General features: G+C 46.9%; 1 protein-coding gene across 1 annotated transcript in view; it reads right to left on the bottom strand.

Moving 5' to 3' along the window:
- LOC102559877 (rho GTPase-activating protein 6) overlaps positions 1–15,380 on the bottom strand; it is an 83,546-nt gene extending 68,166 nt beyond the window's left edge. Inside the window, exon 1 of the mRNA XM_006274239.4 lies at positions 15,212–15,380. The gene's annotated coding sequence lies outside the window, so the exon portion shown is untranslated. The remainder of the gene's footprint in view (positions 1–15,211) is intronic.
- Between the last annotated feature and the right edge of the window lie 1,548 nt (positions 15,381–16,928).

The following is a 16,928-nucleotide window of genomic DNA, read 5'->3' as shown; positions in this document are numbered from 1 at the left end:
TGCAAGTGTAGAAATGCCAGATAAGGATCTGCAACCCTAACTTAGGACCCTGATTCATATGCATCACTACAATATCAGCTCAAATATTATCCCCACCCAGATCTTGAGAGCTGCTGAGAGCTGGTTTACCCCTGAAACAGCTTCAGGGCTAATTTAACCCAGGCTATTTCCTTCATTCACTCTTCAGTATAGATATCTTGGAGAAGTATAAATGTACATGTGGGAGGAAGAAAGCATGATCTAAGAAAAATAAATTTCAATTTAAATACAGATATTTATTAGCATAACTAGATTATTTATTTAAATCAGAGGTTGGCAAACTTTTTGGAGCAGCTCAGTCCAAGACAGGCTGGTTGCCATTGCCACTGCTTCTCCCCAGTGCTAAATTGCCACTGATGCACATGGGATCCAGCTGTAGTCAAATGCACAGAAGCTCCAATGCTGAAACACTGCCAAATTGCCCCACTGCCGAAGTACAACCAATATCTAGGCTTTGCAGGGTTGATGAAATCACTTGGCAAGCCAAATCCAGTCCATGATCCATAGGTTGCCAACCCCGATTTAAATAAATGTTGCTATTCCTTTGCTTTCATCCCATTTTCTAGTCCTACATTTCTTTAAATAGATCTTAATTGTTAGCAGAATTTTGTAGAATCCTAATGAAGTAGGGCCAGGAGGTAACCTAATCCAGCCCTTGCTCAAGGCTGGATCATCCCTGTTTAAACCATTCCACACAAGTGTTTGTTGAACTTGCTCTGAAAAACTTCCTAATTTGCACAGGAGTTTTTATTCCAATTAAGAAATTGTCTCCTTAAACACTGAAGTGTGCCATAAAGAGAACTCTGGAGCATCCTCACTGTGATTGCAACACAAACTGAGATGTATTGTAATAAAGTAGCTGACCCATTTTATGATTTCAGCCAAAACCACATGCCAAAATATTGAGCTCCGCATAACCAGAAAGCTATAGTTTTTTGTCTTTTCCCGGCCTGCAGCCTCTTCCTCTGCATCCTAGTTCCTTCAGTTCAAAAACTTTGTTGTTACTCCCAGTCCCAGATTTTAAGCAGGAGCAAGAGAACCTGGGTCCCATGGGCGACTGGTGCCTCTTGAGTCTGAGGGAGCACTTGCAGAAGTCGCCGGCAGCATCAGCAGTGGGGATGGCCCTGCTGGGGGGGCACATGCCACCCCCCCCATGTACCCTCTACTGGTCACCTATGCTGGGTCCTGCTGGCTCACTGAAATCTGCAGCAACATTCATTATACTCCCATCATCCCCTGCTGCCAACATTCTCTCCACAGGTTTGCTCGACATCAGGGATATCAACTGCTTTCAATTCCTTGCTCACTTGGCTCTACTGCTCTCAGAACTCAGTAGTTTCAACAGGTGGCCATGACTCCTGCCTACCTTGATCTCAGGGCAACTCACAGCCAAGAAGGAAACCCCCACACAATACCTTGACAAAGCTGAGAAAAGACACAGAGCAACAGAGCAGCAGCAGCTATACTGGAAAGCATACATGGTCAGAATGGAGTCCACAGTCTCCCAAAAAAGGGGTTAAAATATTTCTCTCTTTAAAAGAAAAAGAGAAATAACTTATGATAAAGGAAAATGCAATTAATTAATTAAATAAAAATAAATTTTTGAAAAAGTACCAGACCAAAGATTCTATCCTCTTCTATATAGGTTCTTATACTACCCTCATCACAGTAATATCTCAGCACCTTCCAAGAATGTGTTAAATGATGTGAAGAACCTTTACCCAAAGTACCTTGTCTGCTTTAAGTGCTGTGACAAACATCTGTCCCAGATACTTCATTCTAATGCCTGCAAGCTACCAGAAAAGAGGAAACACTAGACACTACTCAGGATGGCTTAATTTGGGACCAGCTGTATGGTATCAATAGCCACTTCTGATTCCAGACAAGAAGTGTAAATAGTAGAAGAGGGCACTGTTGCAGACATGGGGTGACAACAGTAGAAGAGGGCAGTGCTACAGAGGTGGGCAGATAGCTGTGGTGAGAGAACTTCAGCAGTGGTGGGAGAACTCTTTCCTGGAAAGCTGCACTGAGTGGCTTAAAGCTGTGGAGGCAGACTGCCAAGTGAATGTCGTTTTGAGTGTGGAAAAGGGAGTGCTGACAGCGGTCTGACAAAAAACAGCTGCTAATGGCTAACAATTCATGGGAAACTAGTAGCCATTACAGAGTCTGAGTATAAAAAAAGATGCTCCATGCACACTTTCTGAGGCTTTTGAATGCCCACCAAGTCAACAATTTTGCACAACATTCCTATTCCCTGCCCTCAATTCACTCCCTACCTTGTCCATAGCAAGCCCATAGTCCTTGAGAGCTGAGTTGTGGGGCATCTGGCTATTGTTAATGCTGGAGGTGTTGAAGGATATTAGTTCCCTAAGGGAACTTTTTTGCCTATAACCAGGGAAGTAACTGAAGCCAGGGCTTCAGACAGGGCTGACTCTTTGTCTGCCTAGTGTTGACCCCAGAAAGAAGTGCCATATGGTAGCTGCCACATACTCAGTGGTTGTGTCTACACAAAACACTGACTGTGCAGTAGCTCGTTACAACCGTGCAGTAGTGTCAACACATAGCACAATGCTACTGTGCAGTAGTAACAAGCTACTGCACAGTCAACATCACCAAAAAGCCATTCAGGGATGTTACTGTGCAGTAACACTGGCTACTGTACAGTCATTTAGTACTTGTGTATGCAAGTACTAAATGACTGTGCAGTAACAACTAAGGCACAGTCAACAACTCATGTAGACACAGCCAGTGACTGCACCTCTGTACTGAAGTGACTTGGGAGGAACATTAATGAGAAAATATGACCAATAAATGGACTCTGCCCACTACAACTGGCAATTCACAAAATCTAGCAGAGAACACTGCATTTTCTGCTTGTACTGGATGTTACTGCAGATTAAGTACAGTGTTTGCTTTGCTAAATCTGCAACATCCCTGTTGATCATGGAACCCTTCTGGGTCACAGCCATAATTTTCTTTATGAGCTTCTGCATCTCCTTCCTCATCTGCCTGATGCCTTGCTCCTGTGATCCTGGTTCTATTTCATCCTTTTCCTCTAGGCCTCTATGGCCCTTTCATGACTTGCAGAGGAGTCTACCAGCTCCCACAGCCTCCTCCCCTTGTATTCTTCCTTTCTTGCCTTACATTTGCAGACACTGCATGTGGACAGCTGTCAGCATCTGTGACTTTAAGACCCCAAGAGTTGCAGGTGCTAATCCTAAAAGGCAAGAAATATAAAACATTGTTATTGTTTCCTGCTCTCTTGCTGCAATAAAACTCCAACATCCCTGGAATTTCTGGAAAGTCACTACCAGAGCCTCTCCCAAAACTTGGGAACCCATAGGCGGTGGAAGGCTGGGGCTAATAGGGCTTAGCCCTCCCAAACACAGGGCAGCAGGTAGGGCTGCAGGGAAACCCGGCTGCAGGCTCTGGGCTGTTGCAGCAGGGTGGAGAGGAGTGCACACACTCAGATACACAGCCAGGATCACAGTCCCAGTGTGTGGCTGCCTAGCACAGTAGGCAAGTTTCAGTCTACTTTCTTTGTGAAGGGGAAGGGGCTTGGGGGCACAGATCGAGACCCCCACAGTGCAGGAGGGAGTGGGGCAGGGGCAGAGGTGAATGGGGCCCTGGCCAGGCCAGGTCATGGGACAATCAGAGCCCAGTGGCATGTCCAGAGGCGCGGGGGGGCACTCCTGCCACTGCGTGTACTGTGGGGGAATCAAGGGGGGGGCACGTGCCCCCCCCATCTGTTCATGGGGTTTAGGTGGACTGCAGCTGCGGGCTGGGCTCTTCTCTGCCTCTGCACCTCACTGCTTCGAGAGCGGTGCATCCTGCCACTGGTCTGCACCGTGCCCCCTGCCCATCTGGCAGTGGGACACACATGGTGTTGCACTGTTCCCAGGGCAGCTGCAGCAGGGAGTAAAGCCTAGTTCACAGCCGCAGCCCACCTCTTCCCCGCGCACAGATGGGGGGGGGCACGTGCCCCCCAGGCCTCTGCTGGGGTGTGTGCAGCAGTGGGAGCCTCTCCCCTCCCCCCCCATGCCTCTGGATGAGCTGCCTGGGCTCTGATTGTCTGATTGTCCCACCAGCTGGCCCTACTCACCCCAGCCCCTGCCCCACTCCCTCCCTCACCACTGGGGCCACAGTCTGCCCCACCTCAACACACAGCCCTTCCCCTCCCCCCACCCCTTCCCACACAGACTAACCTGCTGGGTGGGAGAGAGGGGGCACGCACATGCACATGCATGCTCAGCCTCCCCCCAGCAATTATTTTTCCCCTTCCACCTATGCAGAGATCTTAGCAATGATAATACTTTCATTCTGTAACCTATACACTTTTGAAGCCATCATCTGATATCAAAGTCAAGAAATGTGCAGGGGAGCTGAGTGGGAAGAGAGTGTGGGGAAGATGATGGTCTCCAGAAGAGGATCATGTTCCCTACTGTAGTCAAGAGAAAAAAGGAGAAGTCACATCCAGGTACTGAAACCCTAGGGCAGTGAAGATAAGAATGACCAGAAGAGGCAGTTCAGATATTACTTAATGGATAAACTACCCAAATCATGGAGGAGTTAGAAGAAACAAACCCTAAATCATTATGTTTGAAAGGGTGTAGATGGACCTGTTTCCTCTAGGACAAAAATGCCACTGATAAAAAGAAGCTAAACCTGTTTAGGGTTGCATCATTGGTTTACATCAGTTTTGAACCAGGACTAAGCCACTTCTCACAGTTTAAGTATCACATTTGTCTGGGCACTAAGACAGCCTGTGTAGCCCAATAGTGATGGGTGTGGCAGCCTGAGATTCAATTCCTTCTGTCCATCAACTAAGTAACTATGGAAAGTAGAGCAGTTCCAACAGATGAATTTGAAAGAAGCCCATTCTACAATAACCTACTTATTTGGGCACTCCCCTGAAATGGGAGAAGCATATATGCAAGTCCTTCTGACAACCCCCAAATAATTTCAAACCCAAGCTCCTATAGTTTCCATAAATGTCTTAGCTATTGGCTACCAGGAGTTAAACTTTCTCTTCCAGCTTTGACCAAAAAAGTCACTGTGGAGCATAACAGTTTAATTGATCTTGGCATGTTCTGGCAATCAGTTCCAAGGAACTGCATTTTCCATTATAAAAACATTTACCTGGAAAAGTTCAGTCCAGTTGTACTGGGAACTATTCCCAACCTCACCCCCTACTCTCTAAGTGCAAAGTACAATGGTCTGACATGCTTTCTCCAATATAAACAGAGAGTGGTATTTATTACAACTGCTACTGTTATTATCCCAATACTACTATGCCACTACTGCTACTACTACTAGAACAAATCCAACTCCACTATATACAAAAATCTCCACTGGGGAAGTGAAAGAAAGGAAAAGAGTAAGACCTTATTTTATTTCTTTTATTTTACTTCTTAGCCTCTTGTTATAAAAATATTAAAAACAAAAAGTAAAAGGACATAACCCTACAAGGAGCTAGGCATGAAAGCATTCATCAATCAAAATTATATTGTGACCAATACTTGAAATCCCCTCCCCTTTCACATAAGCTCTTCATGCAGTCACACTGTTAGTACTAGCCAGCTGTCTTCCATCACACAGAAAGCCTAGCATAACACAAATTGGTCTGTGTTCCATTGCTAGGTAAAGTACCCAGACTCAAAGGAGAAATGCACCCAGACCAGGAAGAAAAAGAGGTGGAGGACATTATTAGAGCCAGCCCCTGTGAGCCACTTCCTATGGCTGTTCAGGGTTGCCATCTTGGGAGGGAAGGAAGGAAGGAAGAGAAAGCACGATAGCCACATCACTTAATGCACAACTGGACAACACTCAGACACTGTGGTGATGCAGATGCCACTGTATATAATACAATGGATTGGAAGTTGTCTCCAAAAGACTTTACATTATCTGTGTGTGAAATAGGAAGTTGCAACGAGCAATCCTGAACAATTTTAACTGTATTGGGCTTTGCCAGGCATTCAGTGTAAAGAATAAAACTAGTACAAACTCTGAAAAACAGATTTCCCAGGGCTTTCTTACATAGATTCATAGATTGTAGAGTCGGAAGGGACCACAATGGATCATCATGTCCGACCCCCTGCCCCTGGCAAGAAAGAGGACCGAGGTCAGATAACCCCAGCCAGGTGACTATCTAGTGTCCTCTTGAAGACCTCCAAGCTAGGTGATAGCACCACCTCTCTTGGAAGCCCATTCCAGATCCTGGCCACCCTTACTGTGAAAAATTTCTTCCTAATATCTAACCTAAATCCACTCTCAACTAGTTTATACCCGTTATTCCTAGTCACTCCCTGGGGCGCCTTTGTAAACAGAGCTTCCCCTATTCCCCGTTGACCTCCCCTAATAAATTTATAGGCAGCCACAAGATCTCCCCTCAGCTGTCTCTTGTGAAGGCTGAAGAGATTCAGCTCTCTCAACCTCCCACCATAGGGTCTATCGTGAAGGCCGCTAATCATGCGAGTGGCCCTCCTCTGGACCCTCTCAAGATTCCCTGCATCCCTCTTGAAGTGTGGCACCCAAAACTGGACACAGTACTCCAAAGTATCCACGGTACATATTACATTTCAAGCTTATCAAATGTTGATCAGTTAGTGTTAGCTTAAGTTTAGAGCGGTTACACGTTCAGGCTAAAAACCTCTGCTACTAAAGGGTTGGTGAGCCAAGACAGGCTTCTATCCCTGCTCTGACCCCCTGCCTAGGCAGGAAAGAGTGCTGGGGTCAGATGACCCCAGCCAGATGCCTATCCAGTCTTCTCTTAAAGACCCCCAGAGTAGGGGAGAGCATCACCTCCCTTGGAAGCCTATTCCAAATTTTGGCCACCCTTACCATGAATAAGTTTTTCCTGATATCTAGCCTGCATCAAAGGAACACCAGCCCACCAACTGTCAATGCTGACTTAGTGCAGAATCACTTGGATAGACTGGATGTGTTCAAGTCAGCAGGCGTGAATGAGCTTCATCTGAGGGTACTGAAGGAATTGGCCAGTGTCATAGCAGAACCACTGGCACTGCTGTTTGAGCACTCGTGACACTCGGGTCAGGTCCGGGAGGACTAGAAAAGGGCAAATGTGGTCCCTATTTTCAAGAAGGGGAGGAAGGAGGATAGGCCAGTCAGTCTCACCTCCATCCTTGAAAAGGTCTTTGAAAAGATTATGAAGGATCATATTTGTGGGAGTCCAGCAGGGAAAATAATGCAGCAGGGAAACCAGCATGGATTTGTAGTAGGTAGCTCATGGCTGACCAATCTGGTTTCATTGTATAATAGGGTCCCAAAACGCTTAGATGCAGGAGTAGAGGTGGGTGTAGTTTTCTTAGATATTACCAAGGCCTTCGATACAGTATCTCATCCCATTCTTATAAATAAATTAAGAGGCTGTGACATAGATGTTTACACGGTCCGGTGGGTGGCAAATTGGCTTAGCAGTCACACCCAGAGAGTGGTAGTAGATGGGTCAGTGTCGACCTGGAAGGATGTGGGTATTGGGGTCCCACCGGGCTCAGTCCTTGGACCTGTACTCATCAATATATTCATCAGTGACTTGGATGTGGTTGTGAAGTGTACTCTGTCCAAGTTTGTGGATGATGCTAAATTGTAGGGTGAAGTGCACACTCTGGAGGGTAGGGAACAATTGAAGGCAGACCTGGACAGGTTAGAAAAGTGGGCAGTACACAATAGGATGCAGTACAACAAGGACAAATGCAGAGTGCTGCACCTAGGATGCAAAAATATCCAGCACACCTACTGGCTGGAAAGTGACCCTCTCAGCAGCACAGAAGTGGAAAGGGATCTTCGAGTCATAATGGACTCCAAGATGACCGAGAGTTGTCAGTGTAATTAAATCATCAGCAAAGCTAGCTGCACTTTATCATGCATCAGCAGATGCATGATGAAGAGATCCAAGGAGGTGATACTTCCACTCTACGCAGCATTGGTCAGACCGCACTTGGAGTACTGTGTCCAGTTTTGGGTGCTGTACTTCAAGAATGATGTTGATAGACTTGAGAGGGCCCAGAGAAGGGCCATTCACATGGTTAGGGGCTTACAGGACAAGCCCTCTGAGGAGAGACTGAAGGACCTGGACCTCTTCAGCCTCCGCAAGAGAAGGCTGAGACGTGATCTTGTGGCCGCCTACAAATTCATTATGGGGATGTAGGAAGGGATCAGAGATGCTCTGTTCACCAGGGCACCTCTTGGGGTTGTCACAACCCAAAGTTGTGAGTTTTTGTTTGTGTGTGCTTCGGCATCGCTAAATTATGCTCCCGCTAAATTGCAGCTTCCTTGCACGGTGGAGTTCTCTGCTGCAGAATAGAACTCCGGTGCAATGGGGAATTTCCTGCCAATTTGTAGCTTTCTTTGCATGGTGCATTTCTTTTGCATCTCAGAAATGCACGGTGCAAAGGAGTTCCCGCCATTTGTATGAAGATTCATGCCACATTTTTGGCTGATTCTAATATATGCACGCGTAACGGCTAGCGATTGGCTTGTTAGCCGTATAAAGAGCTTGGGTGGCTTCCGCCCAAGTTGGAGAGAAATCACTTAGAGAGCGTGAAGCTCTCTAAGCGCTGTGGATCCTCACGGACCCAACGCATTTCTTAAGCAGGCAACAGAGGTCTAAATAGCCTCTGGCCTCTCCCCGTCGCCGAGCGCAATCCTAGACGTGTCCCTTTCCTATATACTCAAGATTCGAACCCACGGAGCTTTAACAACTCCGGGGCCAGAGAGCCGAACCAAACCCACGGAGCTTCAACAACTCCGTGGGAAAGAAATTGCCGAACCCGCGGAGCCTTAACAACTCCGGGGCCAAAGAACCGAATTTGTCGTAGTCCTCCAACGAGGTTTTAAGCGGAGCTGCACCTGGAAACTGTCCAGTCTACACTGCGACCATCTTGGGTGTAAGTAAATAATCTTTAAATCAACCATTATGCCTCTGTGACTAATTCTAGCCCGTGCGTGCCTTGCCGCTGTATGGTCTCCTCCGGCCCCGCGTGCCTGAGCTGCTGGCCACAGCCTGCGTGCGCAAGGACGGGCCCGGCTCGCCCCCGGCCCGCACAGGGGTAACAAGGAACAATGGTCACAAACTGACAAAGAGCAGATTTAGGCTAGATATCAGGAAAAACTTATTCATGGTAAGCATGGCCAAAATTTGGAATAGGCTTCCAAGGGATATAGTGCTCTCCCCTATTTGGGGGTCTTTAAGAGAAGGCTGGATAGGCATCTGGCTGGGGTCATCTGACCCCAGCACTCTTTCCTGCCTATGCAGGGGGTCGGAATCGATGATCTATTGAGGTTCCTTCCAACCCTAACATCTATGAATCTATGAAATAAAAAGGCATGTTCAGCTTGCAGAAAATGCTATTAAGAGGCGGGAGTGTAACAGGGAACCCTAACCCTGTTACTAAGACAGGGTGGCCCCTTTAAGTCCAGAACCTTCCAGTCACGGCTGGCCAGTCAAGTAGGGATTAAGGCTCAAGCCCTGCCAGCCGGTCAGGTGACAGGAAGAGGAAGGCCAGGACTTTACAAATGGTGAGTGGAGAAGGACAGAGGGGCAGCATAGGCAGACTCCCAATGACTACGGTGCTGCGCCTACAGTCTCAGTTGGAAGACTACAACATGCCTCACGATCACTTAAAGTAAGCAGGCATGTTGCCTCCCTTGCTTAATGTTAACCAGTGGTTTGGGTGAGGCTATTAGGGGATGGAGGAGGCCTCGTAGGGGACCCACAGCAGCATGAGGACCCCGGCACCAGGGAGGGCATGGCATTTTGGGGCACATGGACCCCGGCACCAGAGGGGGTGCAGCATTTTGGGGTGCACCGACCCTGGCGCCAGAGAGAGAGCAGTATTTGGGGGTGAGCTGACCCCAGTGCCAGAGAGGGCGCAATATTCAAGGTTGAGTAGACCCCAGCGCCACAGAGCGGCAGGAGCCCAAGTGAGGGGGGGCTTTTTGAGAGCTAGAGCCTAGGAGTCAAACCCTGATTAGTGGGTTGGTTTGTTTTTGACTGACAGGCCTAGCTAGAGAGAAAAGGGGTAGGCCCACAGTGGCCTAGACCCCAACGTAAAGAGGAATTTACAAATACCATCTGCAAGGTTTGAGTTGCAGTGTAGGGGAGGAATAGAGCTACAGCTAGTGCCCCCTGGCATCAGGGCAGGAAATGGGCAGCCTCCTGCTTAATTACATCTATTAATCAATTAACAACAAGGCATGGCAGAAGAGAAGGTGGGCAGTTGTCCCATAACAGGTGGGCAGGGCCACCAGTAGACAGACCCCAAAGGGGTGCCCCTGTTACAGGGAAACATGACTAATCTGAAAGGCTGCTATAAAGAAGAGGGAGAATACCTTTTCTCCCTCACTGAAGACAGTAGGACACATAGCAATGGCTTGAAGTTGCAGCAAAATAGATTTGAATTGGATATTAGGAAAACTGCAGCACTGGGGGTGGCATCTCCTCTTCCTGCACACTGGTCGTGTTACATGAGATGCTGACTGCACAGTAGCATCACATGGCAGAGAGTGTGATGCGACACTACTATGCAGTAGTAATGATCTACTGTGAAGTCAGCGTCACAAAAATCCCATTCCTTGTTGCTTCTGTGCAGTAACTCCAGTTACTGTATAGTCTTTTAGTACTTGTTTATACAAGTACTAAATGACTGTGCAGTCACTGTCTCATGTAGACATGGCCACAGAGGTGAAAATAGAGAGGTTGAGCAGTGGACTGGGAGGGGAAGGGCAGGGGCAGGCGAGGTGCTGTTGAGAATGGAGGGGAAAGGAGTGGGTGCCATAAGCTTCCAGAGGAGATTCCTACCTGATTTGGGAACTTAAGAATAACCCCAGCTGATGTCCTTATGGTATGATCTGCCAGCCCCGTAAGGGAGGAAGCTGGGAGTCAGGGTGGGTGCAAGCACCCCTGCAGTGCCAGGTGCTACTCCCAGTGCCCTCCTTTTTCCAAAATCCTGTGTAGCAGCATTAAAATTCTACTCCCCTGAAGGGATAAGGAGGGCTACCCTGCAGAGGGACAGAGAGAGAGAGTTTGTCCCAGTAGGGAGGGCTACCCTGCAGAGGACTACCCTGCAGCGGGACAGAGAAAGAAGATTTGTCCCAGTAGAGACATCATTTGCCCTGGGGGTGAGTAAAGCTGCTTTGGAGGCAGCCCTCTTTGAAGTGGGAGGAGTGATGTAACCCCAGCAGGGTTTGAATGAGAGGGACCTTACAAAAGACTGGGAAGACTCCTGGCCTGGGTTTGCCTGAGAGGGCTTGTTTAAAAGAGGGAAGCAGTTTTTCCTGGGGAGAAGAACAAAAGGAGAAGAGAGGGGGTGAGAGACAGGGTGGAGGCCAGGAAAAGGACCTCACCATGGCCGTGCCACAGAGAGCCCCTGTTGGAGCCCTGCAGAAGTAACAGCAAGAGGCCGCACTGGAGAGAAAAACAGTGCATCCCTTCTTCCTCTTATCCCCCTTGGAGCCCTCCCCAGGCAGGCACAAGAGAGGACTTGCCCGTCAGGAGACTCAAAGCCTAGGAAGACCCTCCTGCAAGCCCCTGTGTGGCTGGGGAGGGGAGGGGGCACAGAACCAGGGGGAGACTGCCCTGGTTTGCACTGGCAGGGGATGTGCAGGCTCAGTGTGCCAGAGGGTGCAGTGGGCAAGAGGGGGCAGGGGGTTGTTTCAGCACACCAGAAGCCCCGGGGAGGGGCCCAAGGAGGGGGTTGCATTTGCCCGGTGGTGTGAGGCTGTGCTGGACAGAGGGAAACTGTTACAACCTGCAACCCAGACACTGTACCCTCTGTGCTAGGAGATATGGGGCAGGGCAGGAATAAGCTGTCGTTCAGGGATCGCAGGGGAGGAGCCACCGCCTGCTGCACTGAGGCCCCTGAAGCTTCTGCATGGGATGCCAGCAGCAGGGACTGCCCACAGCTCCTGTGCCAGGGACACAGAAGCAGTCCTGCTCCCAAGCAACAGGCAGTGCACACAGGGTCCTCATAGTTGTAGACTGAGTGTTTAAATAAGTTCTTGATGGTTTATTGGTTGGTGTATCAATTTATTTGTTTATTGATTCCTTATTTATCAGGGGTAATTCGTATGCCTTCCCCTGGTATAAAGTATCAGAGAAGCATTAACCCTTAAGCCACCATCGCCAGGTTATGTTGTGTAACATTATTTGTTTTATTGTATTAGTTATGTTATCTTGTAAATAATTAAATTCTGTAAATTCAAATATTATAAAAGCCTTAGTCTCTCTGTCTCTCTGTCTGTAACACTGCACTCTAATTGGTTGTCTGAAACAACCAATCAGAGTGCTCCAGCAGTGTTCAAGACAGGAGGTGGCAGCAGTGGCACAGCGGCCCACTGCCATGACAGCAGGGATGGAGCAGCCAGAGCAGGGATGCGAGGCCAGCAGCTCTGTCCCCCCCACCCGCCGCTCTACTCCCTGTAGGCAGCAGCGGCACGGGGTGCTGGCCAAGGGGGACAGAGGGGACAGCAGGGCAAGGTTCCCCCCCCCTGCTCCTGGGAGACAGAGGTGGCGACAGCACGGGGTGGTGGGCACTCCGTCCCTGCCCTCCCTCCCCCCCCCCCCCCCCCGTCGCCCCCTCGTCATTCCTGAAGGATAATTTGCTAGTAGTTTTAAAATGGTCTGCAAGGTTGTTTTGATTGTAAGGGGAGGCTTTCCACTCAGAGACCCTGCAGCAGCTACCCAGGAACTACCCACCAGCTACTGGGTACCCCAGGATCCAACAATTCAGGTAAGGGCACAGGTAGCATCACGCCCAGGTTTATTATACCTGGATCCACCTATGCTTTTAGACAACCAAAAATGGTAATTTAAACAAGGAATGAATCTTGTAGCCTCTATTTTCTCTTCCCTTGTTTCATGCTCTTCCTCCATGACAGCCTATCATCCCATCTTGTCTGATTTCTTCAATTATCAGTATGCTAATGGTTTCTCAATTCTATTTCATCTCCACTAGCTGATCAGTTTTGTTCCTTTGTACTTAGTAACATGCCTCCAAGGATTCCCCTCCTCTTCTGTAGATCTGTCCATGGGATCATTCTTTTTAGTGTCAGAGGCTTCTCTTTTGTGGGCAAAGCCTCATTTTTGTTCTCCCTGCTCACTGGATGCCAAAGGTCACTGGCAGTTAGGCTTCTGTATAGTGAAGAAGCTCCATTCTTAATTAGGCTCAGCTGGTTGACTTCAGTCCATCAGATTGTTGAATGCTGGGAGTGCACTGGACTGGGGACTAGGCTGAGAGCACACTGGAGCCCTTCAATCATCTGATCAATGTTCCCAGCCCCAGAAGCTCACTGCCCACAAAACTCTTATGCTATTTTGTGTAATAATTTTGTGGCTTATTCCCTGCTTTATCACACCACTGATTGCATGAATGTGTGGCTGGGTTATTATTTAAGACACAAGTAACTAGTTAATCACGTAATGTAAATGTAATGTAATAAATGGAATGTCTGCCAGGGGCCTGGTGGACAGCACACACCTCACGTCCTGCACAAAACTGTATTTCAGTGACTGACAGCCCAGCCATTGCATATCCTCAGAGAACTGTACCTCACTGACTGGCATCATAAATCTCATACCCAGCATACCACAGTATTTCTATAACCATAGCAGAAACAGCATTTCCAATGTAGTGTGGTATATCACTGACTGCTGTCAGTCAGCAGTTTGGGTATCATGCTCTACATGGTGTGGTACCTCACTGTTCAGGAGCCCAAAACTCCCACCAGTGTGGCACAGTACCTCACAAACTAACAGCACAGATCTCACATAAAATATAGCCTGGTTTGCATATCCATCAAAACATAGCACTTCCCTGACAAATGATGCATACTTTATACCCCACATATCACTCTTCCATACTAAACTACAGGATAGTGCTTACATCCAGCACAGCCTGGTACTTCAATGACTGATAGCATGGATCTTGCATTCAAAATGACACTGTCCCCCATAAACTGATAGCAAGCAGCATGACTCACATCTTCTACAGTGTGGCACCTCACTGTAGATCACCTCAAATCTAGCTTGGTTTCTCACTGACAAACAGCATTCTCACATCCAGAATAGTCTGTTACCCCAGAGATTAATTGCACAGCTCTTGTACCCAACAGGATGCATACTGCCAACACGCAGCTCCCATCCAGCTTAGCATGCACGATAAGAGTACTCTCTGGATTTGTTCCCCAGCAGACTGTGCATAAAACACTACGACTTTCGTAATTCCTGGATGAAATGGCTGAATAATCCAATGACACTTAAAAGCAGGTATAGTAGGTGCCAGCTAATGCTGATTTCCAAGAATAGCTGACAATGAGCAACTATCTCTTCTTCCCTAAAATAAACGTAATGAACATGAGCCTGCAGTGTGATGCTGCGGCTAGTAAAGCGACCAAAACGCTGGCTTGCATCCATAGATGCTTCTCAAGCAAATCCCGGGACGTCATTCTCCCCTTGTACTCGGCCTTAGTGAGGCCACAGCTGGAGTACTGCATCCAGTTTTGGGCTCCACAATTCAAAAAGGATGTGGAAAAACTTGAGAGAGTCCAGAGAAGAGCCACGCGCGTGATCAGAGGTCAGGGAAGCAGACCCTACGATGACAGGCTGAGAGCCCTGGGGCTCTTTAGCCTGGAAAAGCGCAGGCTCAGGGGTGATCTGATGGCCACCTAATAAGTTTATCAGGGGTGACCACCAGTATCTGGGGGAACGTTTGTTCACCAGAGCGTCCCAAGGGATGACGACTAGGTCGAATGGTCATAAACTACTACAAGACCGTTTCAGGCTGGACATAAGGAAGAATTTCTTTACTGTCCGAGCCCCCAAGGTCTGGAAAGAGCCTGCCACCGGAGGTGGTTCAAGTGCCTACATTGAACACCTTCAAGAGCAAACTGGATGCTCATCTTGCTGGGATCCTATGACCCCAGCTGACTTCCTGCCCTTTGGGCAGGGGGCTGGACTCGATGATCTTCCGAGGTCCCTTCCAGCCCTAATGTCTATGAAATCTATGAAAATGTTTCCTTTCCTAATTAAATCGATCAGTCAAATCTCTATTTACCTCCTCAACCCCTAATACATCTTTAAAACACAGCTGCATTTGGTGCTGTTTCTTGGCAGTTGCAACCCTCATGCAAACAGGAGAAAAGAAATTGCTTTTACCTTACACAGGTATGCTGACTTCCTGGTTCACTCCTTGTTAAAATGCTTGTTTAAACAGTTGTCTCCACCTTGTCCCCCAGAATCCTGTAGCTTACCCTAACTGCCAGTAGATGAGAAGTGAGGAAGGAAAAAAGAACTGAATTTGGAAACAAAGACAGGAGCAGAGGGGAGGGAGAAGAGGAGATAAATTTCTTGCCAAGTCAAATGAAAGCCAAAAATACCAGATGCAAGAGGAGGAAGAGTTAGATGAAAGAAAATAAAGTTCCCAGGCCTGCTGTGTTTATTTTTTAGCAGAAGGGATTGTTATGAAATTGTAGCATATGAAATTCTAACATATCTATCTAAAATTCTTCTAGCGTGTGTGCACTTGTGGTTTTTTTATTTGGTATCTGCAACGCCTGGAAAAACGGTTTCTCTTGTTACAGTTAAAAGAGAGCGTGCAAATGCAGCACAACATTTGGAGCCATGCTGCCTTCCACATTTGCTCCATTTCTGCCAGTTACCATTGCCTCTCTTAGAAGACTCCTTACTAATGGAAAATTCAACCTGTGAAGTGGCTTCTTCTGGCCACATTCTTTTGTGCCTATCACATGGACAACCCCTTTTTGGTGCACTCAGCTTTGCAGCCTGGGCCTTCGCAGTTTCTCCTACTCTGAATATTTGAATAGTTTTTTTCAGGGGAGAAGTCTCCCTCACGCAATAGCCTTTCTTAGAATGCAATGTCTGCAATGCCACAAACAATCTCTCTCTAATCAGGGTGGATTTGATTTAAATCAAATAGATACAAATCATGATTGAAATCATGGACAGGATGTCTGATTTAATCACTGTTTTCTACAAAAAGTGCATTCCTGTTGTTTGATATAATCTTAAAACATATTATTCACAACTCAGAGATAGACGTAGGTTTCATTTTTAGAAGGTAGAAACTATAAATTTTAAAACAGTGATTTTTTTTTCCTAATTAATTTTGGAGCTACATCAGAAAACAGAATTATAATTTGGTTAGTTTATTTACCGAAGCTAACTGAAGCAGATACTTGTGAAGTCATTGGGATGGAAACTATCTCCAATTCACTAAATTAAGCATGGATATTTAGGGGTTATTTTTGCCACGCTGTATTAGGAGGACAACCATTACCAAAAACAACTGACATTTAAATTGTTTTATTTACCTAAAACAACAATGTATTTTGGATTTCTTTTTCAACAACAAACATGTACAATTATTTTAACAAAACAAGCCTATGTATTTTTTTTAATTTTAACTATTTTAGTTATACATGTGAAATACATTTTTAATAAAACTTAAATAGATTATTTCAGCCAGATCAACATGAGAAACTTAAAATACTGGGTTATGCAGTAAACTCAGGCTTCACCTTCCTCTTCCTGTTTATTCATAGACTGGAAAAGCAAGACAAGCTTTCCTGCTTTTTTCAGTTCCCAAGCAATTTCTCAATTTGGAATGAATTAGTCCAAAGGAAGAAAATATTCTTTCTGTACCTGCAGAAGAAGCTACTGCTATTAAAAGCGGAATTAGCACTTCAGTAGTCTCTGATGGATCCAGGTGCTTAAGTGGCTTCCACCAGTTCACTGGTGTTTTGTCTTTTCTTTAAAACCTCATCAGCAAACACATATTTCTTGAATGGTTCACCTTTAGCCCTGATTTTTTTTTTATAGTTGGTATTATGGAGGGATGATTTAGAGAGAGGTA

This window comes from Alligator mississippiensis, chromosome 8, assembly GCF_030867095.1.
Source record: "Alligator mississippiensis isolate rAllMis1 chromosome 8, rAllMis1, whole genome shotgun sequence".
Taxonomy (NCBI): Eukaryota; Metazoa; Chordata; order Crocodylia; family Alligatoridae; genus Alligator; species Alligator mississippiensis.
The sequence above is the reverse complement of the archived record's forward strand: the minus strand, read 5'-3'. Positions and strand labels throughout refer to the sequence as shown.